Below are 13,535 nucleotides of genomic sequence, written 5' to 3' on the forward strand. Positions count from 1 at the left end.
ACAGTGGATTTTGCAGGCTGCATAACGCACAGACTCAATGGAATTCTCACATGTTATGTGAGTATGGAAACAGGCGTTCTCATTACGGGATGAGGGAATGATGAATGGATGCATGGGCAGATGATTTTATACGGTGTTTGCCATGTACAGGGCTTCTTGGAATCTGTCCGCCTCCCCTGCGCTATGTGATGCAGGGCTGCCATAGTGGGACCATCGTCTATCTGGCCTTGTTGAGCCCTCCCTGTCTCGACGCGCCTTCAGACACTTGTGTCCATGCACGTTACCAATCCCATCTGATGGATTCTGTTTTCACAGACGCATGCACAGATACACTCGTTTGTGATGGTGTTTTCACCTCGATATGGATAGTTATGAGTCGCAAGTGGTTTTGGGGTGGTGATGATCCTTTGGAGTGGGCTAGCATGCATATGGCTGTGGATCTAGTGTGATCATTGAAGTGAGTTGTTCGAATGTAGTTCTGATGGCCATTCTATTCTTTTTCTTTTCTTTTGGTTGACAGGTATCTCCTCCCCTTTTGCCACTGCCATCTGTATGCCACTCCTGCAGATGGGTTTTACTCCCGACACCTGCTGCTTCGTGTTAATCAGTGGAGCAGCATTACGATCTTATGGGACGATCGCCAATGGGCCACATGCCCTTACGCAGTACTAGTGGCTCGGAGCAACATTTCGGCCTTTCAGCTGGACTAGTGCCTCCCTATTGGGACGGCCCTGCGGTTCTAGGCGCTTCCATGTTGCCTTTTCGTACGAGAATGTAGCCCCTGTGTACCATGAAGGAACAGGGCGTCACACAAGAAGTAGCTGGTCATTTATTGCGGATGCAGCCCACAATGGTGAAATGTGTTTTGGAGTTCATGGCCTAATGGGTGTATGGGCTTGGTGAATTTGTTGTGCATTAAATTTCTATTCTGATATGGGCCGTGTAGCGTTCTTCTTTGCAAGTGATGTGGCATATTCCTATTTGGGGAGCGATGTATTGTGAGGAGATCTGCATTGGGTTCCAGCTTCGGAGTATAGTTGCGTGGTACTGTGCTGGGCGCGTTTGCCTACGAAGCCCAGTGAGGTCAGGGGTGAGGGCTGCCAATATGACTGTTTGGATGATGTCATGCTCAGGGGCGGGGGATTAGGTTTTGTGTAACAGATGCCGGTCAGCCAGGTGGATTGGTGGAATGATGTGATTATCGGAAAATTGCTGGTCACAGGTGCCTGTGTTTGCGTGCGTTTCTTGGTGGGAGACTGAGGTCATGTCCATTGGTATAGCTTCTGTATTCGTGCCATCTGTGCCCTGCAGCTCCCATTGGCCCCTCTTGTGATTCTTTTGTTCGTTGGCATGCATGGGTGACTTGTACATTTCACTGGTTGCATTGTGACTTCGTTGCACCTACGGGGAGTTGTACTATGTGGCCAGGGAGCGGTGTACAGGCACTCAGTGGGGCCGTTTACGGTTGATTCGCGATGCCGTACTTCTCACCATGGCGGAATGGTACTTTCCGCCGTGCTTGATGGCGTTAAGTACATGTCCGCTAGGGTCGGAATTCGCGTACCCTTGCGCCATGGTGCTAATTACGGTTTGGCATGGCGCGTGCGCGCGTACTTGGTGCAGTTAGCGTTGGCGTTCACTACGGTGTCGCTAATGGCATCGTACTTTACGGTGACGGGTCATAGTCGCACCGAGCGCTATTCGATGGCGGTATTGCATTTCCGCCATCGTTTTTCGATTTCCGCCAGGGTCGTAATGAGGGCCACTGTCTTTGTTAAAACACAGTCTTTATATAATTAATATTGAAGGTTATGTACACTATCACAATAACTCACTTTGTGCTCAGAAAATCTACAATGGCAAATATATACAGTTCTAAAGTGGTATCACAATTATTATCAGATCTCATTAAAGTGCATCAACTATACTCTGGTCAAATGTCACACAGATCAAGGAATAAAAGTAACCAACAATAGATATAGGAGGAAAGCAGTTGGGTAGAACAATTGGCAGAATATTGACCCCTACCAACTAGGCACAATTCTGTGTGGAGATCCCCCCACCAGGGCAACCTGTAAATAAAGATATATACTACAAGCCCAGTCCATATATTGTTCAAAAGAGTCTTATTTCCTTCTAAAATAGTTCTACAACCCCAATGTACATGGAATAGCAGAGTTTGCCGTCGGGTCATCGACAGATCCTACTTGAGAGGCTCCCTTTAAGGCAGGAGCCACGAATAGTCGAGATCCCACGAGGAAAAAGCGGTGAACGATGACGGCGAGGCGGCAGCTACGTTCCTAGCATTGCTCGACGATGACGGAGCATTGGCGTCCTGCAAGGAAGAGGTGTGTGGGGCACCTCGATGATGATAGTTCAGGACCGCAAAGAGATTGTGAAGAACTGTGGCCCAGCAAGGGCGTCGAGTCGTGCGGTTTCTCTACCGTCGTCAGGTGGCGAGAAACCCACCGGCGGTCTCGACTTTCCCTTGCGGGACAAAGCGGTCGATCCTGCAGGCGAGAGAGTCCTTGGATCAAATGTTACTTAGGCAAAGAGAGCATGGCGGCTCCAGTCGGCGACGGCGGTCATGGACAATGATGGACAACAGTCCAGGTGCTTCTCTTTGGGATTCCACGGCAGTCCCCGTCTCCAGTCGGCAGCCTGTCGTAGGTCTGTCTACCAGGGAGCTTTGGCAAAGATCAGCTGGTGCACGATGGTCCCTCGTAGCTAGGGAAGAGGGCGCCTTACCAGGTCATATCTGGGTCAGTCCTTGGAGACGCAGCAGCTTTCAGATTGCTCAAGTAGAGCAACAGCAAGACATCTCTTCCAGCAGGGCTTCAAGGTTAAGCTTCAGTTTCAACTCAGTTTCTCTTCAGCTTCTGAACACGAATTCTAGCAGTGAGAGGCCCCTGGATATACTAGTTGATCTCCCATTCATTCTGTGGGTCACACTCAGGCAACAAATTGGTCAGAAGGGCATTCATGCAGGCAGGCATCCAATCAGGTTCATAGTGCATTCAGGCCAGTCACTTCTCTCCAGACACTCACAACCATTTATGTGTATTGGGACAAGTACCCAGCCATTCAACACTCCACACTGCATTCATACCAGTTTCGGGCAGGGCCGTCTCAGTCATTGTGTCAAACACCAGATACTTAACATCCACAACACAGAATACATATTCGTCACACACTCCATTCACACAGGTCCCACCCACAGGGTGTACCCACAACATACAGTCACTAGGAAGGCTCCAGCCAGTCTGGCCTGGACTTCACAACAACACCATATATGGAACGTCCACCCAACATCCAGTGAGGGGGAAGGGACAGAGCCAGGGCTTCCAAAGTAACAGGTGATGGGAGGCAAGAGGCCATGGGGGCCATCTTGTTTCCATCAGGAATCTACTGATAACAATGGCAGGGCTTGGGCATCCCCAAAATGGAGGATACTCAGAGCACCTGTCAAATTCAGCACAGAGCTGCCACCAGCCCGTACCCTGCTCTGTGGGCCACACACAGGTGCCCAAAAACATACACTAGGGGCACAGAGTTGTACTCCCACCCATGGGTGCCATATGGGTATCCCATGGGTCTGTACACCAAACCAAAAGAGAGAGCTGGACCGCCAGGAGTCCCACATGAACTCCTGTGCAGAAAACACAACAGAACACACAATAAAAACAGTAAAGGACAAGGATACAGAGGCCCTGTCCCTCCGATGCATTTCCAGCATCACAGTCACCCCCCCCAGACTGAGGTTAGGGTGCCTAATCTCCCAAGAGATAGACACCCTCATCCAGACGGTCAACATACCATCTGGAAAGGCCATCTGCATTATCGTGACTCTTCCCTGGTCTATGCTTTATGGTGAAGTGTAGCCCTTGCAGGCTAATGGACCACCTGAGCAGTTTCGGGTTGTCACCCTTCATCTGCATAAGCCACTTCAGAGGCTTATGATCTGTTTGAACCTTGAATGTAGACCCTGTAAGGTAGGGCCTAAAATGCCTAAGGCTCCAAACTATGCTAAAACGTTCTTTTCCAACAGTAGCCCACCTAAGTTCTCTACCCTTGCGTTGTCTACTGATGAATATGATAGGATGTTCCCTCCCTTTGTCATCTAACTGGGACAAAACAGCTCCAATTCCAGTGTCGCAGGTGTCAGTTTGAACAATAAAGGTCTTGCTGTAATCGGGCGCACACAACACAGGTGCCCTACACAGACTTTCTTTCAAGCCATCAAAGGCCCTCTGACAGTCTTCAGTCCAATTAATCTTCCTAGGGTGTGTGGGTTAAGTCAGAGCTGTCAGGGGTGCAGCTATGGTTCCATAGTCTTCCATGAAATTGTGATAATACCCAATGAGGCCTAAAAAGGCTCTCACCTGTGTTTGAGTAGTGGGAGTCTCCCAGTCATATACATCCTGTACTTTACTAGGGAGAGGTTGGATTTGACCCCCTCCTACCTCATGACCAAGATATGTGACTTTACCCTGAGCTATCTGGCACTTGGTGGCCTTGATAGTGAGGTTAGCCCTTTTGAAGCGCTGCAACACCTTATGCAGATGTGTCAAATGCTCTTCCCAGGTGGAACTGTAGACAGCAATGTCATCTAAGTAAGCCACACAAAAGGCCTCCAGCCCACTGAGCGCATGATTGACCAATCTCTGGAAGGTGGCAGGGGCATTCTTCAACTAAAAATTCATGACCCTAAACTGGTAGAGTCCCTCAGGTGTTGAGAATGCCGTCTTTTCCTTGGCATGGTCCATCAGAGCGATTTGTCAATAACCTGAGGTAAAGTCAAAGGTGCTCACAAATTTGGCAGCACCTATGTTGTCCATGAGCTCATCAGCCCAGGGCAATAGGTGCGAGTCAGTTTTGGTGACGGCATTGACTCCGCTGAGTCCACACAGAACCTCCAATCCTTGGTAACTGCCTGGGAACTTGCCTTGGGGACAAGGACCACTGGACTGGACCAGGGACTGGTTGAGGGTTCAATAACACCCAGATCCAACATCTTGGCGACCTCAGCCTTGATGCGGTTCTTAACTGTATCTGACATACGGTAGCACCTGCTTTTGACAGGCACCCTGTCCCCAGTGTCAATTTCGTGACTACACCATGGTGCAAGGCCTCGAGTCAGTGAAAACAGAGCGGCATAGTGCCAGAACTAAGCCCTCTGCTGCTCTGTCGTCAGATCGGGAGAAAGATGTACTCCCTCCACAGAGCCATCCTGAGGGTTGCTATGCAGCAAATCAGGAAGGGGTTCACTCTCATCCTCTTCTTGCTCTGAAGCTAGCAAGAGACACAAGTCTTCTGCTTGCCTGTGGAAAGGCTTGAGCCTGTTAACATGGAATATCTGAGGGGCTACCCCAGGGGCTCCCATGTCAACCAGATAATTGACTTCGCCCATCTTGGAGATAATCCTGAAGGGTCCAGTCCACTTGTCTGCCAAAGCTCTAGGCATGGTAGGCTACATCACAAGGATTTCCTGTCCCGGAGTCCAATCCACTTGCAAGGCTTTAAGGTCATGCCAGTACTTATTCAATTCCTGGCTGGCCTTGAGATTCGCTGTCGCCTGACCCATCATCTGTGTCATCCTCCGTCTGAGACCTAACACATAGTCCCCCACTTGCTTGGCGGGACCTGGAGGGCTGGACTCCCAACCTTCTCTGATCAAGGCAAGGGGCCCCCTCATGGGATGTCCAAAGAGTAAATCAAAGGGGCTGAAACCAACACCCTCTTGAGGTACCTCTCTGTTGGCGAACAGCAGACCTGGCAGGAGGAGATCCCATTTCCTCCTTAGGGGCTCTTCCAAAGCGCCTAGCATGCCCTTGAGAGTTTTATTAAATCTCTCAACCAGACCATTGGTCTGGGGATGGTAAGAGGTGGAGAACTTGTAGGTTACCCCACACTCTTTCCACATGGTTTTCATGTAACTAGACATGAAGTTGGATCCTCTGTCAGAGACAACCTCTTAGGGAATCCAACATGGGTGAAAATGCCCAGGAGAGCCCTGACAACCCCCTTGGCAGTAACAGTCCGAAGGAGTGTAGCCTCAGAGTACCTGGTGGCATGATCAACCTAGACCAGGTTGAACCGATGTCCACCTGAAGTGGGAGGGTCAAGGGGACCGATAATGATGATACCCACCCTCTCAAACGGTGTGCCAACCACTGGCAATGGCTGCAGTGGGGCAATGACACTGCCTCCAGTTTTGCCAGACAACTAACACGTTGGGCAGGTCCTGCAGTGGGACTCCACTTCCACTCCTATCCGGGTAAGGGTAGAAATGGGCAGAGAGCCTCTGCTTAGTCTTCTTCGTACCAAGATGACCAGCTAAGGGAACCTCATGCGCCAACTGTAGCAGGAAGGGCCTGTAAACCTAGGGTACCACCAACCTCTTGAGGGCAACAGGTTCAGGCTTAGTGTGCTCACTGACAAGGAGCTCACCCTCCCAATACAAATGGAATGTCCTAGGCACTTCTCCTTGTGCCTGGGACAGGGCCTGTTTCCTCAGACCCTCGAGAGAGTGGCACTCTCTCAGTCCCTTACAGAAGTCCGCCCGGGAGTGTCCCCCTTCAGCCAGCAGGCATTGTAGATCAGGGTCGTCCTCCGGGTTGAGAACCTCTCTCACAGGAGAGTCTTCTGTCTCTTCTCCCTCAGGAGTTGAGTTTGGGTTTTCCACTGGATCCCAATGGGTGCTGTAGGAACAGCAGGAAGCGAAGGAGCCCCCTTCACAAAGGTGGCCATCTTGGTCTTCCGTCTTCTTGCCTTAGGCCTCACCTTTCACTCGGGTACATGACTCACAGTCGGACCCTGTGTCACCTGTGACCTAGTGATTGCAGCAGCAGTCATGGGGAGACCATCCGAGATCATCCCCAACTCCACTAGATCATTACCTAACAGAATGTTAGCAGGGACATTGTCCTGAACCAGGACGGGAAGCTTTGCTGTCTTGTCTCCAATCATGAGTGTGACTAAGGCTACAGGCGATAATTTGGGAGGCCCATCAGCTAACCTGGTGGTTCTCAGAGGAGCACCTTCATAGTCCTCTGGCTTGAGCAGGGTCCTGTCCACCACTGTCGAGCTTGCCCCAGTGTCTCTCAAGCCAGTAGAAGGCTGGCCATTCAAGAGGACACTTCTCAAAAACCTATGGGTGTTCTGTGGGATATTCGCCAGTACTTCCGCGTACTGGCCCCAGGCCCCAAGGGAAACTAAGGAAATCTCTACAGGAGCAACAAATGTGATCCCTGTAGAGGAGGGGAGGACAGTGGCCTTCACCTCAGACATGGGGTAAGGGTAGCTCAGGCTGACAGCCTGGACTCCAACTGCCTTACCTTTACACTTGGGATCAAGAGCCCCACAGTCCCAAAAAGATCCAGGAATGCGGGGTACAGTATTGGAACCACTGGGAGCCTGCTTTGCAGCAGGTGGACCACTACTCTTATTCCCACCCACAGATGACTTATCCCCACTAGATTGTTGGGTCTTAGGAGGGGAAGGTTTTGGTTTACTCGACTCTGATTGCTTCTGGGATTCCTCAGATTTCTGAGAGGTCCCCTTTTCTTTGTCCTTGTCCTTCCCACTGCAGTCCTTAGGGGACACCCGGTGGGATACCCACTTGTCAGCCAACCTAGCCAGCTTAAAGGGGTCCAAAATGTTCTGGTCAGAAACATACTGATGCAACTCTGGTGAAGAGGCTTCTGAAAAATGCTCAAAACTAAAGGTGGGACAATTCAACAAACGTTTTCACTTTGTAACCATCAATCCACCCCATCATGTTCATGTGTGCAGCACTAACCCAGTCAACCCAAGACACATTCTCTTGTTTCTTAAAATCCCTGAACCTTTTAAGGTATTGGGTAGGTGTATTGCCAAACTTGGCAATCAAAGCAGACTTCATGCAATCATACTGACCCCTTTCATCCACACTCAGTTTCAAAATACAGTCATATCTAGTCTGAGGCACTTGCTTAACAAACACTTAGCCCAGTCTCACTTATCAACATCATGAATTGCACAAGCCATCTCAAATGCTTCAATCCACTGGAGGATATCAGAACCCTCCACAAACACACCAACCAAATCTATCATAAACTTGGTGGCTGGGGACCTGCCACTCTCAATTGGTTTAACTGAAGTCTCCACTCTAGCTTCCTCTAGCTGGATTCTTTGGTGCTCAGTGTCCCTACCTTTGAGTATCACTTGCTGTGATAACTCCTCTTTCTTCAACTTAGCTTCTGTTGCCAGCTCTTTGTATTGAAAGGCTAAATGTTCCCGTTGCAGCTCCCATTTTAAAAGTTCAATCTTCAGGGCTTCCCCCTGAAGAGCAGTGCTGGGGTTTGGAACAGAGGCAGCAGGAATGGTGGCATTCCGAGAATCAGATTCAGCAAAATCCACAGGGGCAGAGTCCTCATTGGTTGCATCCCCCCCTTCAAGAGTTTCATCATCAATCTGGTAGTCCACCAGGACAGCTATAAGCTCAGCCCTAGACTTATCCACAAAGTATAACTCCCTGGCTTCACAAGCACTCTAGAGAGCCTCTAACCTCATCCTAGTCAATTTACCATTCGCAATAGACTCCATTTCTTGTAATGCAGTTATCTTGTAGACAAATAAACCTCAATTTAACAACGTGCAGGTATTTTGTAAGTGGCAAGGTTATACACTGATTCTTAAAACCATACGCATCCCACTGCTGCCACCAGTGTAAAGACTGGAGGGGGGGTCTGTACTTCTGCTCTCTATATGGTAGAGGAGAGGCATAAAGGACCCCAGCCAAGATTCTCTATAAGATATCAATGGTCAAGCAATCAAGGCCTAGCAAATCAGGAGGTGATGCAGGCTGGTTCTTAAGTACAGTGCAGTCCCCAAGCCCCCACAAAGGAATGTCCACTCACTGTATTAGTTAAAACACAGTCTTTATATAATTAATATTCAAGGTTATGTACACTATCACAATAACTCACTGTGTGCTCAGAACATCTACAATGGCAAATATATACAGTTCTAAAGTGGTACTACAATTATTATCAGATCTCATTAAAGTGTATCAACTATACTCTGGTCGAATGTCACACAGATCAAGGAAAAAATTAACCAACAATAGATATAGGAGGAAAGCAGTTGGTTAGAACAATTGGCAAAATATTGACCCCTACCAATTAGGCACAATTCTGTGTGGAGATCCCCCACCTAGGCAACCTGTAAATAAAGATATATCATACAAGCCCAGTCCATATATTGCTTCAAAAGAGTCTTATTTCCTTCTAAAATAGTTCTACAACCCCAATGCACCTGGTATAGCAGAGTTCGTCGTCGGGTCGTCGATGGACCCTTCTTGAGCGGCTCCCATTAAGGCAGGAGCCACGGATCGTCGAGATCCCACAAGGAAAAAGGGGTGAACGATGACGGCGAGGCAGCATCTTTGTTCCTAGCAGTGCTCGGCGACGATGGAGCATTGGCGTCCTGCAAGGAAGAGGTGTGCAGGGCACCTCGATGGTGATCGTTCAGGACCGCAAAGAGATTGTGAAGAACTGTGGCCCAGCAAGGGCGTCAAGTCATCCGGCGAGTAAACGGTCGTCAGGTGGCGGGAAATCCACTGGCGGATGCTGCTCGGCATGTCGGCGGCCTCGACTTTCTCCGGCGGGACAAATCGGTTGACTGTGCAAGCGAGAGCGTCCTTGGATCAAATGTTAGTTAGGCAAAGTGAGCACGGTGGCTCCGGTCGGAGACGGCGGTCGTCAACGATGATGGACAACAGTCCGGGCGCTTCTCTTTGGGATTCCGCGGCAATCCCCGTCTCCGGTTGGCAGCCTGTCGTAGGTCTGTCTACCATGGAGCTTTGGCAAAGATCAGCTGGTGCACGATGGTCCCTCCTAGCTCGGGAAGAGGGCGCCTTACCAGGTCCTCTCTGGGTCAGTCCTTGGAGACACAGCAGATTTCAGATTGATGAAGTAGAGCAGCAGCAAGACTTCTCTTCCAGCAGAGGTTAAGCTTCAGTTTCAACTCCAGTTTCCCTTCAGCTTGTGAACATGAATTCAAGCAGTGAGAGGCCCCCAGATATACTAGTTGATCTCCCATTCATTCTGCTGGATCACACTCAGACAACCGGTCAGAAGGGCATTCATGCAGGCCGGCATCCAATCAGGTGCATAGTGCATTCAGGCCATTCACTTCTCTCCAGACACTCAAAACAATTTATGTGTATTGGGACAAGTACCCAGCCATTCAACACCCCACACTGCATTCATACCAGTTTCGGGCAGGGCTATCTCAGTCATTGGGCCTCATTACATGGACGGCGGTGGACCAAGGTGCTATTAGCACCTTGGTCCATGCCGGTAAAATACCGGCACCGCCTTGGTGGAAAGGGGAATTACCGCCCCATTCCAAGGTTGGTGGGGGGTAATTCCCGCTTCCCCCTTTGCCCTTCCCCATTCCCATTTTTGCCCCATAGGGCATAATGGGAATGGGGAAGGTGCTAATTACGGTACCGCAAATTGCGATACCGTAATTAGCTCCCTGGTCCCTTTGCGGGTTGGTTTTTAACGCCTGCAAAAAGCGGGCGTTAAAGACTCCATCATGCAAACAGACCTCGTAGTAAGGCAGTAAGGGTTAACGGTCACCGGTACCATTAACGGTGACCGTTAACCCTTACCGCCGTCCGTGTAATGAGGCCCATTGTGTCAAACACCAGATACTAGATATCCACAACACATAATGCGTATTCGTCACACACTACATTCACCCAGGTCCCACCCACAGGGTGTACCCACAACATACAGTCACTGGAAAGGCTCCAGCCAGTCTGGCCTGGACTTCACAACAACTTCATATATGGAACTTCCACCCAACATCCAGTCAGGGGGAAGGGACATAGTCAAGGCTTCCCAGGACTTTGGGAAAACAAGGTGACCTGCACATGGTAGCCAAAATCCCTTTGGTCTACTAGAACGAGATCCAATCCCTCTCTCGTTACCTATCCACCACCGTGATGGTTGCCCCCCTTGTTTTTGTAGGCTGTTGGTGCTAACACTGCATGTGGTACATATTCAACCACATGCAGAGAGCTGAATTTAGCTCCCATTCCTTCCCTCTCAGACAGACACCACACCTTTCCCTGTCCATAGCCAGGCAACCTAAGTACAAGACCCCTCCCCCTTTTTTACACCATTGGTAGGGCTTCAGGTACCTGACCAGAGGGCCAGAGCAGCTCATTTTCTTGTGTCCAACGACCGGGACTCCTACTATAATTACCACAACCACTTTTCTCTCGTTGCTCCCACTTGCAAGTTGTTTCCCCTTTGAACCATCCCCTGTGTACCAAGAGGCCATGGGAGCCATCTTGTTTCCATCAGGAATCTACTGATTCCAATGGCAAGGCCTGGGCATCCCCAAAATGGAGGATACTCAGAGCACCTGTCAAATTCAGCACGGAGCTGCCACCAGCCCATACCCTGCTCTGTGGGCCAAACACAGGTGCTCAAAAACATACACTAGAGGCACAGGGTTGTACCCCCACCCATGGGTGCCATAAGGGTATCCCATGTGTCTGTACACCAAACCAAAAGAGAGAGCTGCACCGCAAGGAGTCCCACATGAACTCCTGCATGGAAAACACAACAGAACACATGATAAAAACAGTAAAGGACAAGGATACGGAGGCCCTGTCCCTCTGATGCATTTCCAGCATCACACTGAATATACTTCTAAACCTACTGCAGTTGATTCTATGCAGTGACCAAGGTACTACTGCCACTGTAAGGGTAAATAACCAAGGTCAGCTAATGGAGGAATTCCCTACAAAACATAGAGTTAAATAGGTTTTCTCCCTTGACTCTGTTGCTGTTGCTCATATTCGTTTCTGACTTCAACCCTGCAGAAGCCAGTTCTAGGACCAATCTGACCCGTTTGGGGGCAGGTCATTTGAGGCTCTGCTATATGCTGATGACACATCTCTGATCAATCTGCACATAAAGGTGAAGAAGCAAAGTTAGTTAAGAAAAAGTTAGACAAGTATGCCATTGAAGGGGCAAGGTTAACTAACGTGGGTGGATCAAACCCACAGCAAGTAGTGCACATGCTGCAAGTAAATAACCAAAGACATTTTGATCAGACAAACAATGGATATGCTCCAAGAGGAAGGGGATATCGATGGAGAGATTGCCAATGTAATCAAGGTTATTGGCAGAATAATCAGGAAGGTTTTCAGAATGGGCAGCGAGGATTCCAGAATATGCAAAATGGTAATCAAAAAATGCAATATGGGCAGATGGGCAGACAGCCGCTTGTATGTTGGACATGTGGAATGACAGGGCACTTAGCTCGTATGTGTAGAAGCCAAAGGATGGTACAGAATGCTCAGTTTTCAAGACAGGGCATTCCAAATCTACCTGCATATACGGAGCAGGGTGGAAATGGATTTATGCAAGATCAAACAATCCAGCAGCAAGCGCCGAGAGTGCAGCAAAACTTGCAACCACAGCAAGTGACAGGTAATCAACTGCAAGGATAATCGCAGCAATCTCCTATGCAACTTCAGCAAAACCCAAACACATAACAACCGATGAAGCGTGGAATAGGAGGTGTCACTGTTGATGGAGGAAATCCATTCACGAGTGATGGAGTGAGACTGTACCCCAAATAGGACAGCTCACTGGGAGACTTGATGTGTTCAGTCCTATCTATTACACCGAATCCTCGTTAAGAGCCAAGGGTAGACATAATTGTAGGCGGCAAATCTGTTTCTTTCTTAGTGGATATGGGTGCAACATGCTCAGTTATACGTGAGGGAAAATGTTCAATGTCTGGCGATGCGATCAATACTCAGGGCTTTACAGGAGCAACAAGTCTAGTTCCTTTTGCAGAAGAATTCCCAGTCTCCATAGGAGAATGCGATATGAAAGTGCCACTACTTTATTCAAGGCAAACACCTGTCAACATATTAGGACGGGATTTAATGACAAAAATGAATATGACCATTTTGTTCACAGAAGATGGCATAGTATGCTCAACACCGGGAATGCATTATTTAAACGTGTGCGAAATGATCAGGGCATACACAGAACAAGCAGCGCCTAGAGCAATACCGCTTGAACCCGAGGTGTTCCATTATGGAATTTGTGTTTTGTTAATATAGCTGCCAGGCCTAGTAGGCAGAACCATGAGACTACCAGATGAGTTTCTCTTTAGGCCTCAGATACCTATGGATGAAGAGTAGGGGCACATTTTCCCCTTAGCCATAGAAGCAGCTATAGTCAGAGGAAATATGGCTTTGCTTAATGCAACTGATGATAAGGGTAGACGATGGAGCACAATAATAGACATTGAGGAAGGCTGCAAAGTGACATGACGTCACAGATGAAGATTTGCTTGGAGATGACAGATCTGACTATTTTGTGATATTTGAAATGTGCATTATTTATTGGGTTAAGTCGATTAAGAGAGTGAGGCCCCATAGAGAATGATGCTAGCAAAGAAGCATCCTGAATATGTTGATGAAGATATGGCAAAAGTGCCAATTTCATTATGGA

Source organism: Ambystoma mexicanum, chromosome 3q (assembly GCF_040938575.1).
Source record: "Ambystoma mexicanum isolate Mex_15411 chromosome 3q, UKY_AmexF1_1, whole genome shotgun sequence".
In the NCBI taxonomy this organism is placed as follows: domain Eukaryota; kingdom Metazoa; phylum Chordata; class Amphibia; order Caudata; family Ambystomatidae; genus Ambystoma; species Ambystoma mexicanum.